Source organism: Mus caroli, chromosome 13 (assembly GCF_900094665.2).
Source record: "Mus caroli chromosome 13, CAROLI_EIJ_v1.1, whole genome shotgun sequence".
Lineage (NCBI taxonomy): Eukaryota > Metazoa > Chordata > Mammalia > Rodentia > Muridae > Mus > Mus caroli.
In genome coordinates, this window is record NC_034582.1 from 36,973,662 (window position 1) to 36,990,835 (window position 17,174).

The 17,174-nt window shown below is 45.0% G+C and overlaps 1 long non-coding RNA gene across 1 annotated transcript; it reads left to right on the plus strand.

Annotated features, from left to right (window-relative positions):
- Positions 1–2,493: 2,493 nt before the first annotated feature.
- LOC115032938 lies at positions 2,494–6,534 on the plus strand. The gene is made up of 4 exons (XR_003838589.1): positions 2,494–2,532; positions 2,811–2,848; positions 3,741–3,824; positions 6,396–6,534. It is a non-coding gene; the product is annotated as an uncharacterized LOC115032938 (long non-coding RNA).
- The last annotated feature ends 10,640 nt before the right edge of the window (positions 6,535–17,174 follow it).

A 17,174-nucleotide genomic window follows, 5' to 3' on the forward strand; every position in this document is an offset into this window, starting at 1 on the left:
TTTGTAAACTCCAGAGGCTGAGGGTCTCCAGAGAGGGAGTACTGAGTGTAGCCTGTTGTGATAGAGGTGTCAGACAGAACTGCAGAGAGCAGAGAGGAGGGTGGAGAGAGCAGGCCGTCTGGATGACACCCTGAGTTTCCATTTGGTTTATGTCATCTTGCTTTGCATGAGGCTCTCAACTCCTTTCCTTTAAGCAAAATGCTTTTTCAAAGTTAGAGCTGTTAATAGGGCTGTGGTGGAGGCCTCTCAGAAGGGTGCATTGAATACCATTCATTATGCTAGCTTGGAAAACATGTAGAGAGACAATTAGTAAGAACAAGCTTGTAATGTTTATGGACAGATATAAATCCAAATGTACAAGCATAAGGGTGTTTAGGATAAAATACAATGCAATCAGTTAACTGGTGAGTGGGAGCAGAATTATAGAAGTATAACAGGCCCTCTGTGGACCTTCTAGTCTGCTTGGGCACTGAAGGACGACCACTCATCAGGATAGGCAATGGTGTCTTCTGAGTGTGGCTTTTAATAACTGGAGTTACCTTCCCTGAAGAAAAGTATATACGGCCTTCCAGGACCTCTTCTGCTATTGTGATCTCGATCTCACCCTATGTTGCCAGTGGCATGAGAGAGGCCATCATTGGATAGAATGGTGCTTCTCCTGGTTTATGGAGCATCAGTCACAACCATCTCTCCCCATGTAATGGGCCACTGGTCTGTTGGATCAGTTTGCTTATATCTGAATAGAAACCATAGATTGTCTTAATGGTGGTATCCCAGACCCTCTTAGCAAATGCATTCATATTTGATTAACATCTATTGAATACTTGTCATGGGCCTTGGGCTGAGCTGGGTTCCGGGTAGATAGCTCAATAAGGGTCTAGTGGAAATGGAGCTGCTGTCAGCACAGGCTCCTCTGGCAGTTGGGATGGGAAGCTATACAAGGTGATGGGGAGAAGGCAAAGGCCTGGCTCCACCCATTTTCTGATTATCTAGCTGAGCCCACCCTGACTTCCAGGAAGTTCAATTCCTCATTGTCTATTCCAGTGAAAGTTCAACTTCAAATGATGTTCTGGGTATGACCAGTACCTTGACCACAAACGGAGGAAAAAAAAAAAGAACAGAAACAAAACAAAACAAAACAAAAACAAAGAATTCAGGCAGGCTTCAACTGATCTTAACATTGTTTAGCTAGTACCTCACCAGTGGCGTGTGCAACCAGTGCCATGACAGCCAATTGTGTGTGTCCCTGTCTTTCTCAATCTTAGTGGCATCAGGGTCATAGGTTGCACATGGTCATGGGTCTATTGGTGCCAGAAAAAAAAATTGCAAGCGTTACAAAGTATGAATGTTTTTCCTCTAAATAGTCAATTTATCAAGATCCAATTGCCTTTGACATGTATTTTGTGGCATAACTAGTGAAAATGAGTCATTAGAAAAATGCTACCACGTGTTAGCATTTACAGCTAACTATGCATAAAATACCTTAAACCCACAGATCTGGGCATTGCAAGAGACACTAGACAAGGAAGTTGAACAGATTCCAATCTGAAGAGTTCTGCCCCTATCTCTTTGGGATCCAGTCCACCCTGAAGATACAGCTTTTGTTGGTTTCCCAATATCTTAGGTCTTGAGATTCAAAGGTAGGGTTGTCCTAGGTCAGGGAATTCAATCAGCATTGTGGTAGAGCAGAGGCAGGGGCAGAGCAAGGCCCTAAGTCTAGGATTCTAGGGTTCTGGTGGTCAGGCCAAGCTTGCCTCTCCCTGAATCTTGCAAAAATTAACAAGGAGGCGATTGTGGCTTCCCACGAGTCCTCTGTTCATTCTCCATTACCTTTCTACTTCAAGCATGGAAATTCTAGGTCTAGAGACGGATTCACCCTCTCGCTGCCATCATAGGCCCTTCGGCTACAGAGGTGGCTTTGAGCTGTGCCTGGGTATGGCGTTCCACGGAAAAACTCAGGGTAAGAAAGGGTGTTTCTGTTTGTGCCAGTGTTGTTCAGGAAATCACCCTTCCATGACTAACCAAACCAAACAGATTAATTTGTTGTAAAAATTAACATAAGCAGAAAATCTACCACAAAACAGCCCGAAGGAGGGATAGGCTTGTTGTAATTAGCATCAGAGACGAACATACGGATTGCTTCTTCTTCTAGCAATGTCCCCAACCCCAGTGCTTCCTGCATGGCTCTACTGGCCTCAGCCCCACACTGAGCCTGCTGAAGCATGAAGCCTGGGGGCAGGGCGGGGCGGGGGGGTTGAGCGTCTCATATGGACTAAATCACAGATGTCACTTTCCTTCTTTCAGCTCACAAGCCATTGAACCGTGGAGGGCAAAGGTTAGAATTATAGTTCTTGGCTGTTGAATCTTTTCTCCCCCGTATCCTTCTGGCTTGCACATGGTACCTCCCACTCCAGCCTGTCTTAAAACAATTCTTTCTAAAATAAACAAGCAGAAAAGGTCATTTGATCAGTTTGCATACAGACTCTGGAATGTTCTAGAAGCTGATTTCTCCTGTCCAACTAACTACCTAAGGTGAATCAGATAATGTGTATATACGTTCCTTAGTATCTGCAAGGGATGTGTCCAAGATCCCTGTGGATAGCAAGTGTACAGATACTCAAGTCTCTTACAGAAAATGGCACAGAATTTGTATAGAGCCTGCACACACATCCTCTCTAAATGGCATTTAAAATCATATCTTCTTATACCTCTTCTTCTTATTTGAGTATTATGCACGTCATTGTTGTATCTGTTATACAGATGACATGTCTGTGCATGTGCTATTATTATAATTGTAAATTATTTTGTAGGTTCTGGAGATGAAGCTCAGTGCCTTGCATATATCTAGGTAAGTAAGGGCTTTACCACCAAGCTACACTATGGAGCCTAGAAGTCCAATGTTTTGGGGGAGAAATGTTTCATCTATGGTTAATTGGGTTTAAGGATGTGGAACTTGAAGGCACAAAGGGCTGGCTGATTACACACTTAATACTAGAAACTGCAACTGGGGTTTCTGACTTTGGAAGAACCAACAGCAGTGTCCACAGGTGAGTACTGAAGATATTCCTAATGTGATTTTTTTTTTTTTATGAGTTTCACTCTTGCTCCTTCTGCAAACTTTCCATCCATGACTTTTAGGCAGAAAACAGCAAAGATAAACCTCCTTTGTTCTGGACCCAGGGACCCAGGAAAGGCTTCCTGATACTGGACAGAGGAGAGTCTGTTGGTAGACTATACCAGACAATGGGGTGGAAAGGTTAGAGGTCTGGAGGATCTCTGCCCCTTAAGACCATGACCCTGGTGGAGTACTGAACACCCAAAGATGGAAATGGAGGAGGATTGTGTGGGAAGGAACCTGGAAAGGGGGTGTACTGATATAGAGGCTCAAGCGTATGGGAAAAATAAGTGTGACCCCAAGGTCTTTGGGTCTGAGCCGTGGAAGAAGGGGACTGAAATCAGCCATAAGATGGCAAGTTCCGTGTCACTGAAGTCTGCTATGGTAGGCACACTGCTGTTTAGGACTCAAACAGAGAATCCTGGGAACTAATCTAAAATGACCTTTAGAACTCAGGGGACCCAAATGTCTCCAAAGATCCTGGCAAGCAGGGCTTCGAGACTTAGATTCCAAGAGAGCAGCCCCACAAGCAACTTCAGAATGAACCCAAATAATGTCGAGGTGGAAACTGGTCAGGTGACTTCAGCTCACCTGTATATTTAATTTTTTTTTTTTTTTACTACAGGCTTATCTGGAGACATATGTGAGTAAGCCTCCTATCTTTGGACCAATGGATGGACAATACAGCTCTTTCTTTTTGCAAAAACTGGTACCACAGTCTTGGCTTCATTATGTGTTGAGCAATACGTACTGTGATGTCTGATGTTGGTTGTCAACTTGGCTGGATTGAGAAGCACTTGGGCAATTGGTGAAAAACACACTTCTGGGTTTGTCCATTAAGGGGCACCTAGAGACAAAGGGTTGGATGATTGGCAAACTGAGTGAAGAAGAGTACCCTAAGTGTGGGCACCGTACAGCCCATGGGCCTATAAGTTGGGGGCCAACATGGAACAAAAGCTAGAAGGAAACCCATGCACCAGCCATGCCCAGGTCTTTTTGAGTGGGTACACTGCATTTTGCTCTGTCAAAGACCTGGAGATCACATTCCAACTTCTTCAGCCCTTGCAGGAGGACTCACCCCAGCCACTCTCCAGGAGACTTCCAGGCTTCCAGGCTTGGAATGGGGCAGTATTGATAATTGACCCCTCCTATTCTGGGTCTTCTAGCCTTAGGTGCTAAATAGTTACTGATTCTCCTGCCTCTCGGGTTAGCCTTCATGGGAGTACCCATCCTCTGATCTTGTGAGCCAATCTGATAAATCCCTTCTTATAATTACATATAATCTACTAGCTCTTCTCCTCTGGAGACTCCTGACTGATACAAGTACCATTGATCTCTGTAAGAAGAGAGAAACTAAATAGGATCAATGCCAGAGTGAGGAAGACAAAAGAAAAAACTCTTGGGGGTTCAGGGAGAGCTAGAACTACCAACCATGTTCTTGGTGGAAGCAGCCCATGAGAGAATGTCATAATCACTTTCCTAAAAAGAAATAACCATTAAGCGTTGACCTGCTTATACAGCTGTTCTGGGAGCTGAAGCAAACGATTCAAAGTGCTTTCTCCCGCCTTCTTACCTCTTGGGGACTTGTAATCATCTCGTTTTTGAGTGCTGTGCACTTACAGCATCTTGGAAGCCAGCAAGATCCATAACTATCTAGTGAGTCTCTCTATCAGAGTGAGGTCACGTAAGAAGTTTTAACAGCTCAATACATCTGAGTCATTCTCTACCTTCTCAAACACTGATTATACCATAGGCTAGACATGGAACTGGGTCCTGGGGTGGGGAGATAGCCAGAGTCACCTAATTTTCACCCAGCAGGTTGGTTACCCTGAGCTACTGCACCAAAATTTAGTAGACTACGAGGTTTAGATGATAGGAACATCTTTCCTCCGTTTTTGAAGTTAGCAGTCCGAGATGAAGGGATAGGTGAGCTTTGTTTCTCCTGAGATGTCTCTGATTCGAAGACGGCTGACTTATCCCTGTGCCTTCACACACCCTTCTCTCTGTACATGTTTGTCTGCAAACATCCTCCCGGTTCTATTGTGTGAAGACCTATCCATGGGACATTACAGGGTTTTCTAACTCCTTAACGATCTCATCTCTAAGATTTAGTTATGTTCTTAGGTACTAAGTGGGGGGTAGGTAGGGCTTCAACAAATCAGTTGAGAGGATGTGATTCAGCTCAGGATTTTGTGTCCATTGTCTGTCTCTTGACATTTATGGACAGAGTTAGAAGTGTGTGTGTGTGTGTGTGTGTGTGTGTGTGTGTGTGTGATATTTGCTAACACAATGGGTTATGATATCTATCTATCATCTATTTATCTATCTATCTCTCTATCATTTATCTATCATCTACCTCTATCATCTATCTATCTATCTATCTATCTATCTATCTAGATGTCTAGCTATCACCCATCTATCGACAGACAGACAGACAGACAGACATAATAAATGGATTGGTGTAGAGAACACGTGTATGAAAGGGACAAGCTGTGGACTTCTGGTAAATCATACAGCTGCCTCCTTGCCTCCCTCTAGTACACCGGACGCATAGAAAGGGGCTGCTCACTTCTTCTCAGGGACTGAGAGTTTCCCCATCTCTGACCAGCCCCCAGGTAGAGTCCTTCCCGAACCCATCACAGACATGCTTCATCCATACTTGCTCTTTTTCAGGTAACATTTTTCTGTTATTCATTAGGGGGAAAAAAAATCTCAAAGGCAGCTGGAAGAACTAATTTTCACAGATGTTTCCAGTTCTCATTAGCTTGACCACAAAGAACTCTCGTGGACTCCACTCTAAGACCCAGATCTTTCTTTGGTTTCATTATCCCTGCTGAAATCACTGAACCTAAACCTGAGGACAACTTAGGAATTTCCCTGGATGAAGCGCACCTCTTTCCTAATCATGGTTTCTAGGCTCAATTCTTTCATATATAAAGTATTTGTCAGACTGCTTACTTCTTTGGGACATTCTTCAACCTCTACGTAGCTCTCTAATGCTTTCCCAGAGTCCTTAGCCTGGGCAGGTGACATAGAATCCAAGATCAAATTTGTGGTTCCGTGACTCATATAAATATTGATCCAAAGTCATTTTTTTCTAAAGCTCAATTGCTCAAGATGATTCCAACCCTAAATAGAACACAGCTGGTCCTGAGTACACCTCTGCTTGTGGACGGCTGGGCAGCACGCCGTGGCGGCCATGCAGACACTGGGAATGTTTGTCTTTGGGGGATAAGTCCCAGGGGCTTACTACATCTTTTTTTTTTTTTTTCATTTTCAGATTCCAATATTCAGGCTGGAATTGCTGACAAAAGAGATCTTGTTCCAGGAAAGTTGGCAACGGTATTTAACAATGTTTAACAATCAGACAATGGACTGTTGACATTTAAGCCAAATGGTAAAACGTTGAAAGACCCCATGGTAGAGATTAATAAGTCACTTGGCCCTGGTGGTCAAGACTGGGACACTGTGTAAACTCAGGCTTCGTGTTAACACTCACTTTTTTTTTTCAAAACTGTTTTACAATTTGCTTACTTAAGAGTTATTTCCTTGTTAAGTTAAGGGTGCCCTGGTGTGAACACGCTTGGTTTTGTTAAGCTTGGGCTAAGGTTTCTCCTTCTTCTATTTTAATTATGACAAAATCATATTTTAATTAAAAATACAGTTGAAAGAAAAATAAAGGCTAACTCTCCTGGAACAGACTGAGATGAAATCTCAGTGGGGGAGACATTGGGCTCACTATGGAGACACAACCCGGCCTCAGGTGACCCCAGGGGAATGGTACTTCAGGTTTGCCTGAGTTGGAGCAAGGGAACCAGGCACGGGTGTATGTGCTGCACTGACCAGCTAGTGGGTGTGTGCTCATTAGCAAAGGGAATTCTCAGGGGAAACTGACAGCTCTGGCCAGCCAATCCTTCACCTGTGGATGGTGACTGAGAGCTTTGTAGACGTGACTATGAATGGCAAAATGTTCATTGTCCGTTCCTACCCATGCAGGATTGCTCTAAGCGCCCTGTAGACACTGTGCACCTGCGCAATCTGTCAGTGGCCAAGCCCTTGTGTAAAATTGACCTTGCCTTTATATATAACATAGATACATGATCCTGTGCACTTTTCAAATTTATTTTGTTTTACTGAAAACATTTTTTTCCCTTCCACAACATATCCTGACTACAGCTTTCTCTCCCTTTGTCTCCTCTGGTTCCTCACCCCTCCTCATTCATCCAGACCTGTTCCCTTTCTGTCTTTCCTTAGAAAACAAATAGGCTTCTAAGGGATAAAAATGAAACAATATATGACGGACTATAATGAAACAAAACAAAATACACCAGAATAGAAGAAACAGAAGAGAGAGAGAGAGAGAGAAGTTTTTAAAAAGAAAAATGCCTGACATGCCATTATGAGACCAGGAACCTCCAGAGACGCCACCGAGTCCGTTTTCTGTCAGCCATCTGCTGCTGGGCACGCAGCCTACACTTAAGAGTAGTGTGTTTCCCCGGTAAGACTTCTTTGGAGGAAACTAAAATTTCACTTGCAAGTGCTTATCAATGGGAGAAAGTGTCAGCGCTGGGAATAAGGCCGGGTGTCCACTTTTTTCAGCTCTAGGAATCCATCGGTTGCTCACCCATGCAAGCCCAGTGCACGCTGCCTCCATCCTCGTGAGTACATATGGGCAGCACCTATGACGCCCGACAAAGCACCTCTGTTGTACTCAGAAGAGCTTGTTTCCATGGTATCCTCCATCCTCTTTGGTTCTTATGCTCTCTCCAACTCCTCTTCCACAGGGATCACTGAGTCCAGAGGGGAGGGATTTGACGGAGACCTTCCATTTAAGGCTAAGTGTTCCAAGGTCTCACGCTCTGCATGTTGCCTGGCTGTGGGTCTCTATATTTGGTCGCACCTGCTGCAAAGGAAGCTTCCTTGAAGATGAGAGTGAGGCACTGATCTCTGAGTACCACAGAAGGTCATTAGGAGTCATCTTATCTCTATCTTCCTTTTGTGAAACAGCAGCCTTTGGCTTTACCCTAGGTCCCCAGGACATCTAGTATCAGGTTCTTGGTCACCCAAGCAGCATTGGGGTGCGGCTTCCATCTCATGGAGTGGGTCTTGTTTAAATCAGACATTGACTGGTTACTTGCACATGCTATGTGCCACCATTGCACTTGTATAGGATGACATACACCACTGTAGATCAAAGGGGTTTTAGCTGGGTTGGTGTTTATGTTTCTCTTTTGGGAGCATACAGAGAGCTGTTGGACAGTAAGAGAACTAACCCAGAGTGGTGAAGGTTCTATGTAGGCACCAGCTCAGCCTCTCTGTGTTCAGTGGGTTGTGTAGGCGTCGTCTTCAGCAATGGAGCCTTGCCATCAGTCTGTGGAGAGCAACCTCGAGTCTTGGCAACAGCCTGCACAGTTTAGGGATTTCCACGGGCCCCCTTTGGCCAACAAGTCAACTAGATGTCACCTATGGCAGTTCTGGAAGTTTCATTTGGTGACAAGAGATGGCCAGTTGAACTCTGTCTCCCTTGTTACTTGGAGATTTCATTTAGATCGCCTACATATAAATATACTTTCGAAAGCGTCTACCGTATTAGGTTTCCATGCTACCCCTCTCGTGACTCTTAATTTTAGCACTCTCTCCCCATACTCCCTCCCCTTCCCCACTTACCCTTCGAATTCCAGGCACACACACCCTTGTCCATCCATAACTATTCTATTTATCATCCCTACAGGGAGCTATTTGTTCCTCCTAGCCTCTTACTCTGTACCTATCATCTGTGGTTCTGTGACTTGTAGCTTGCTTACTGTTGACTTAACAGCTAATGTCCACATAAAAGTGAATACTTTTATAAAATAAAAAGTAAGTTGTTTGTTTGTTTGTTTGTTTTAAATCTGGGGCTGGAGAGATGCTCTATGACAGAGTCCTAGCTGCTCTTGCAGAGGACTTGGTTTGTTTTTCGGCACTCACCTGGCAGCTGGTAATCTTCTATAGCTCTAGTTCCAGAGCTAGGCATCTGGGCAGAACTACACCCCATAGCTTCCTTCCCTATTACATACAGCCTTCAGTGCTGCCTAAGAGCAGGCTCTCTGGGCTGGGGAGGCAAGGCAGATCTACACAGAGATCTTGAGTCTAGCTTGATTTTGTTTGAGAGCACCTGCTACCCACCCAGGGCATGCCTCTCCAGAAAGTCTAGCCCAGACAGAGCACAGCAGACTGGGGTAGTCTCCCTCCTACCCAAGAAACAGCTCTGCCAGGGAACCAGTTAGTCACTATGTAATGGTAGAGAATCTATTGTTTGCTGATGAGATACCAATCACTAACAATCATATGACTAGCATCATCTTCTCTGACTCTTAAACCTTCCTAAATTGGAGTGCCCAAAGTTATGCTAAGCCATACCAGAAAGCTGGTAAAAAATGGAAAGCAAGACTCTTTCCACAGAGAGCTAAACTTCACATAGAGAAAATATACATTTGGCCTGCTCACTTCCAATAGAGACCCTGCCTATAATGACCTTCTAGCCAATTACTGTCCATGCCTTGGCCTTGGCAGGTGTCAGGTTAACCTGTTTCCACATTCACTGCAATCCATGATTGTCTGCCTGTATATAGTGATATTATCTCTCAATACTCAGAACAGGGGAAATTCCATTGTAAATAACCTGTGACAACCTACCTTAATCCTACGGTGTCTCTATCAGACTGCGGGCCTGCTAGCCTATTTCGGGTACCACCAACACATCCTATTCTTATTTTTGTAAAATTGGAATTACCCCTCCTCTGGAGGACCTTTGCAAGGATTTGATGAAACAATTGCCTTTAAGTGGAGGGCTTAGCCCATGTGTAGCTCTCGCTGTGGCACAATCGATAATGGGATCAAGGGTTCTGTTTCGGCATGCCCAAGAAGGAGATAAGCAGTAGAGGGCTACCTGGGGGAATTTCTGAATTGAGGGAGATTTTCCTGAGAGAGCCACAGACTTGGCTTGCCTGCTTCAGAGGTTGCTGGCTGTAGGAAGACATGCAGGCAGGCCTCTGGGTCGTTCACGTATGTATTATTAAATCTATGTATCTATGTATTTATGAGTTTATGTGTACATAAGGAGGTCAGAAGACAACTGGTAGGAGCTGGTTTTCTTCTCTACCACAAGGTTCCAAAGATTTATTGCAGGATGACAGGCTTGGCAGCAAGCACCTTTACCCGGAGGCATCTTGCAACCCATTGTTTTATCTTAGGGTGTTACCATTTGAATACAGGAGGGGGCATTTCTCTTTTCCATTTTCCTGGAAACTAAGCTGCAGAATGGGTTGAACACAGTTCACGATCTTCTCCCTCCTCAGCCTCCCTTGGCACTTCCTGGGGTGGGGTGACCTCTGAACCCCCCTTTCTTTTAGAGAAAAGGTAAGGAGAAACACCCTCTCTAGTCTGGAGAGGTGGAATGCCAGTCTCCTGGCCGATGGAGGGATCAAGATGTCTGGAGCCCTGACCAAAGTAAAGGAATCTGAGGGCAGCTCAGACAAGTACAGACAGAGTCGTGCTGCAGACAGATGCTGACCTGCCCTCGGACAGAGCCATCAGTGACGACGGGGTCTCTCACTGGCTCATGCCCCCACACACAGCTCTGACCCTGAGCAAGCAGATCTGTAGCCAGGCGAGAACCTGTCTGGACTTGGAGGTGTTGAAGCTGGTGTGGATGAAGACTTTGCTTTTGAACCGGCCTCGCCTTTGGCTATGCTGATGATTCTGGTGTATCCGTGCCTTTAGGTCAAAGGTAGTCCATCCCTCTCCCCAACCCATGCCCCTGCAAATTCAATCAACTGTGGATTAAAAGAATATGGAAAATAACCACCTCTGGACTAAACATATACCGAATGGTATTTTTCATCATTATTTGCTGAACAAGACTTTTAAAAAAAGATTTATTGATTTATTTTTTGAGTACACTATAGCTGTCTTCCCGACACCCCAGAAGAGGGTGTTGGATCCCATTACAGATGGTTGTGAGCTACCATGTGGTTGCTGGGATTTGAACTCAGGACCTCTGGAAGAGCAGTCAGTTCTCTTAACCACTGAGCCATCTCTCCAGCCCCTAAATAACACTTTTGGACAACAGTTTGCACACCATGTAGAGTGTGTTACAATGAGTCATCTAGAGACAACTTAAGTATGTGAAGGCTATGGATATGGTATATGCAAACATGATGTCTTTTCATACAAGGCAATTCAGCTTCCCCACATTTGTGCATGGGCAGGTGTGTGCGTGGAGCCTTAGAACCAAATCCATGCAGCTACTGAGGCACACATGTACATGGTTATGAACAATGAAGCTGAGGGCAGTTTAGTCAAAGCCTAAATTTGTATCTTCATAAGAAACAAGGATGGAAAGACAAGATGGCACATTATCCCAGCTTCAGCAATGGCAGCTGAGCCCCCCATGCATCCTTGACTGGTCTGGGCAGCTGTATGGGGTATATGGATTAATGATCAGAACATCTCATTGCTTCCTTTGGTCCATCCCTCCATTATTTTTCCTACGAGCACCTATTCATTGCCCACTGTGTGCCAGGCACTGAGGTAGGTACCAGGCGGTGCTGGGCCTTGTGACCTTCAGAGAGTGGGAGCTCATTCACTGGGATCAGTTGTTCCTCTGTCCTTAGCATTGTGTGCATCCTAAAGATGCCTCCAGAATCTTGATTCTTGCTTCTTTTACATCTCCATTTTGAAGATGACATGAAATAGGGGACTGGTTCTTTATGTGGTTGTTAAAATAGTCACAAAGAAATGTCTCTGAAGCTGGGTATATTTTTACCATGCCAATATCCTAGTAAGCTGGGAAACTGAGGCAGGAGAATTTGAGCATCTGGGAGCAAACATGGGCTATATAATGAGACACTCAGCAATCAGCCTATAGACTTCTCTGAGTGGACTTCTTTCTTTTTCTTTTATTTGCAGCAAGCCCTTTGCTGGAGACAAGCATTCCTACACAGAAAACACACTTAGTACAGGTCAAATCCCATCCTCCTGCCTGTCTGACAGTCCTCTGCTGGGCCACAGAACCCTTTTGTGAGACCGTGTTTCAGTCTGTGATGTGCTGTTCCTTGGCAGGTGACAAGCCATTTTTGCCATCTACCTTTGCATGGTAGTAATATTTTAACATCAGGATTCTACTTAGTTCATTGAACTGGCTTCAGTATAGTCTTTTTTTTCTTGAACTGTGAGGGAATTGAGACACAAACAGCTCCCTCGTCTTATTCATATGCTGAGTACTGAATGCAGTGTCTACAAGTGATGGACCAATGTTTGTTGAGTGAATGCATGAAGCATACTCGGAGGCAAGGCTGTGTATCTAACTAATGTTTCATAGCTTTGAAAATGACATCTAGCAGGCGAGGTGTCTCAGCAGGTAAAGGTTCTTGTTGATAAGCATGACAACCTGAGAGAGATTCCCCAGGACCCAAAGATGAAGAAGGATGAGAATTGACTTCTGAAAATTGTTCTCTGACCTCCACTCATTCCCCACTCCAATAAAAGTAAATGTAATAATTTTTTTAAAAGATGATGTGATCATTTTTAATACTCAGGTTGAATTAGCCATTCAAATGAACTGTGCCAATTTTCCAGAAGGATAGATAAACATCGAGACAGAAAAACCATTCAGTGCCCCCTCTCTCCTATTTCCTGTGACACATTCCTGCGCTTGTGTGTTTGTATCTAAACCTGCGTGTCTATGTGCTTATTTGGGGCGAGGAGGCTCGAGCACTGCTTTAGAGATACTTTAGCCATGTTTGGCTGACAGAGGTGGTTGAAGCTTGGTAGATGCCTGATTGTACTACTAACAGAGCAGAGATACGCTGGGAGCCCTTGCTGAATAAAGAAGGCAGATCCAAGTTTGCATTTGGCCTGGCAAGGGCTCATTGGCTGTGCTGAGGCTGATGGCTTTGGGTCTAGGGTTCTCCACTCCTTCACGCCCTGGCTTCATGCTGACGGTCCTCAGTGGAGCCATTAGAACCAGTGTTCTGCTGAAAAGCAACATGAAAAGAACCTGCAAACATGCCAGGCCTATTTGGAGATCACCAGAAAGATGCGGACCTCATATTAGCAGGAAACCCAAGCAGAAATTATATTTCCTATCATTAAAATGACCCCATTTCTTCCTGGTGGCTGAGATGGCTTAGGAAAATTTGAGCCTTTTGTATACAAAACAAAAATTTGAGCCTTTTGTATACACACACTCACACACACACACTCACACATACATATATTTGAATGTGAGAATGTATAAGTGCCGTGGTTTGTATATGCTATGCCAAAGGAGTGGTACTATTAGCAGCAGTAGCCTTATTGAGGTAGGTATGGCCCTGTTGGAGTAGATGTGTCATGTGGGTGTGGGCTTTAAGACCCTCATCCTAACTGCCTGGAAGCCGGTATTCTGCTAGCAGCCTTCAGATGAAGATGTAGAACTCTCAGCTCCTCCTGCACCATGCCTGCCTGGATGATGCCATGCTCCCGCCTTGATGATAATGGACTGAACCTCTGAACCTGTAAGCCAGCCCCAATTAAATGTTGTCCTTATAAGAGTTGCCTTGGCCATGGTGTCTGTTCACAGCAGTAAACAATAAGTATTTGTATGTTGTCTCTCTCTCTCTTTTAAAGGGTTTCAAGACAAAGTTTTTCTGTGTAGTCCTAGATATCCTGGAACTTGCTCTGTAGACCACTGTAGGCCTTGAACTAGAGATCCACCTCTCTGCTTCCTGAGTCTGGGACTAAAGGCATGTGCTACCACCACCTGACTTGTATGTTGGCTTTTAATTAAATGAGTTGAATGCACATTTTATCTGGTAGTGGGCTTTGACTGTGGACTCTAGACAGCCATACTCTTGCATAGCTCCAGAAACTGAATTAACCAGGGTGGTGAAGGAATGAAGAAAAGACACACAGACACACACACAGAAGAACGTAGATTGCATGGACTGGGTTCTTTGATAGAGAAACCTCAGCATCCCAGAAGCTCCTCCTGTTTATTATACACAGTTGACCAGGGAGGTGGAGTCACCACAAACAGCTGAACAAGGAGGTGGGCTCACTGCAAGCTGAACAAGGAGGCAGGGGTTTATGATAAACATCCAGAGAGGCAGGTTTAGCTGATCTCCGTAGGAGCTGTCTCTGTAGGGGAGCAGTCCTCAGGCTGTGATCATGTGGGTGCTGAGGAGAGAACTACAGTGAATATTTCCTGAACACACTATCAACATCTGGACTAGATGAACACTTTGCCTTGAGGCTGAGGCACTGGGGTCCTAGACGTGGCTGTCCGTGCCAACAGCGCACATTCATTCAGGACGTTGTTCACTCAGTCTTCCTCCACTCCCCACAGTGGCTCGTCAGCCTCAATCCCACTACCACTCCTTAAAAAGATTCTTATGCCCCACAAGAGCCAGCAAGGCCACTGTGCTGTTTCATCCCATTACATATCAACTCTCTCATTAAGTAGTAAAGTAGTAAAGCTTGCAATAATTTTTCTCTGAGTCCTGCGAGGTTCCCCTCCCCCTGCCCAGCCTCTTGCCCACCTCTGCACACCAGTGAGTTTTGTTGCACCCTTGGCTGACCCCCCTGGAATTCCTCCCTGGGACTTCAGGGAAAGGGAGAGTGGCCAAGAAACTTGGAGGTCTGCTCCCCCGCAAAGAATGAAAAATAGGGTGTTGTTTGGAAAGAGACAAAGAGGAGGAAGAAGAAAGTAATTAAAGCTAATTATGGAAAGAAGTTAGAAAGATACAGTAAGAGGAGAAAAATGTAGCCCCCGTTCCTAGGCGGATGAGGTTCATCCTGGCTTGAAGTCCAAGTTCCCTAGAGAGGTTGGGAGGTGACCAGGGAAGTTGGGGTCAGGGAGCAGAAGGCTAATTATCAACTGTTTGGAGGATGAAGGACCAGGCTAGAAAAATATTTATAAAGCCAGCTAAGCAAAGTCCACTATAGTGCCCCCTTCCACCTACACCACGGCTACTTGTAGGATTCTTGTTGCTGTGTGCAGTGAGTGAGGCAGCTGGATTTCATCCCAGTCGTAACTGAATTAAAATTACATTCAACATGGCCTACTGGTGCATATCAATATGATCAGTTCACTGAGGTCTTCTTTTCAAAGACTTGTTTTTATCCGCGTGTGTGTGTATGTGTGTGTGTGTGTGTGTGTGTGTGTGTGTAATGTGCTGAAGATAGCCAGAAGACAGTGATGGACCCTCTGAAGTGACAGTTATAGGATGTTATTAATGTGGGTGCTGGGAATTGGACCAGAGCAGCAAGTTCTCTTAGCCATTGAACCATCATCTCTCCAGGGATCAGTTCATTAAAGTTTTATTGCTATCTGGAATTCAAGAAATAATTTCTGTATGTATGTGTATATTTATTCCTGTGTGTGTGAGTGTAGTACAGGTGCAGGTGTTCAGGCCAGTGTGTGTGTGCGTGTGCGTGTGCGTGCGTGCGTGCGTGTGTGTGTGTGTGTGTGTGTGTGTGTGTGTGTGTGTGCAAGCCAGACCTCAGCCTCAGGTGTCTCCCTCAACCTCCGTCCATCATCTTATTTTTGAGGCATGGTCCATCACTACACCCGGACCTCTCCAATTCGGCTACACTAGCTGCCCAGCAAGCTCAGTGAATCTTCTGTTGCTGCCTCCCCCATGCTGGGGTTTTAACTATGCCATGTGATGCCTAGGTTTGTATGTGGGTGCTGACGATAGCCACAGTTATCTGGCAAGCACTTTACAGGCTGAACTGACCCGACTCCCCAACCAAGGGACTATTTTCAGAATGGGAGGATTTTAGCAATTACATAGTTGTCGATTGTTTTTTGTTTGTTTGTTTGCATGAAACAAGTTATGTGTGGCCACAGGAACACAGAAGCAGTGACTGTATTAGCCCAGCATACATTTCCCCTAGACCAGAGCACACAGCATCTCTGGGAAAACATTTGACTTTGATAAGGTTTGATTTAAAAACTGCTCATTATAGTCCAACACTTTCCTTCAGTCAAGAACACCAATAAACAACAGGGTGTATTTGGAACCTAAAAGAAAACTAAATATTGAGGACCAGCCATTCTTTCTGTCTTTATTCACATTTGGCCGTGTGTGCATGACTGAAGGCAGCATTGCCTGACGCTGGCCCCTGGCAGATGAAGGCAGAAGCAGGTGGTTTGTGCTTACACCCCATTTGCTGATATCTATGGCTGCTGCCTTCAGAGGTACTGTGACCCTCATATTCCCGCCCGCCTCCAGTCCCTACCACCATCACACTCCTGCTGATAGATGGTCTCTGTGTATTTTCTCATCTGCTCGTAACTGAACCCCACCTATTGTCAGAATCTCTGATTTCTAGGTTGGTTTCTAAGTCAAGTCAGGCAGCCTGCTTCTCTTTCTAGCCGAGCCACATAGAAAGATGCTCTTTCTGAAAAGGTCTTTCAGGTTTCCTAGGCTCTGAGTCTGGCATGAGTCCTCATGGATAAGTCTACAGAGGAGGAGCCTGAGAGGAATGAAGAGTTGGATGTCCTTTGAGCTCCTACTATTGGGATATGACAGCTGGTCCCAGAAGAGTCCATTGAACCTGCTGCAGACCCTGGGTGTGATGGTTTGTATATGCTCGGCCCAGGGGGTGGCACTATTAGAAGGTGTGGCCTTGTTGGAGTAGGTGTGCCACTGTGGGCATGGGCTTAAGACCCTTACCCTAGTTGCCTGGAAGTCAGTCTTCTGCTAGCAGCCTTCAGATGAAGATGTACAACTCTCTGTTCCTCCTACACCAGGCCTACCTGGATGCTGCCATGCTCCCACCTTGATGATAATGGACTGAACCTCTGAACCTGTAAGCCAGCCCCAATTAAATGCTGTCCTTATAAGAGTTGCCTTGATCATGGTGTCAGTTCTAGAGCACTAAAACCCTAACTAATACACTGGGCTATAAATGACCTTCAAAGGAATTATTTAGTAGTCCATAGATCAAGGTGGTCTGATATAGTAGGAGTCATATATTCTATCTGGCCCATACAAAAGGCATATGATCCTGGTATTGTATTTACAAATTG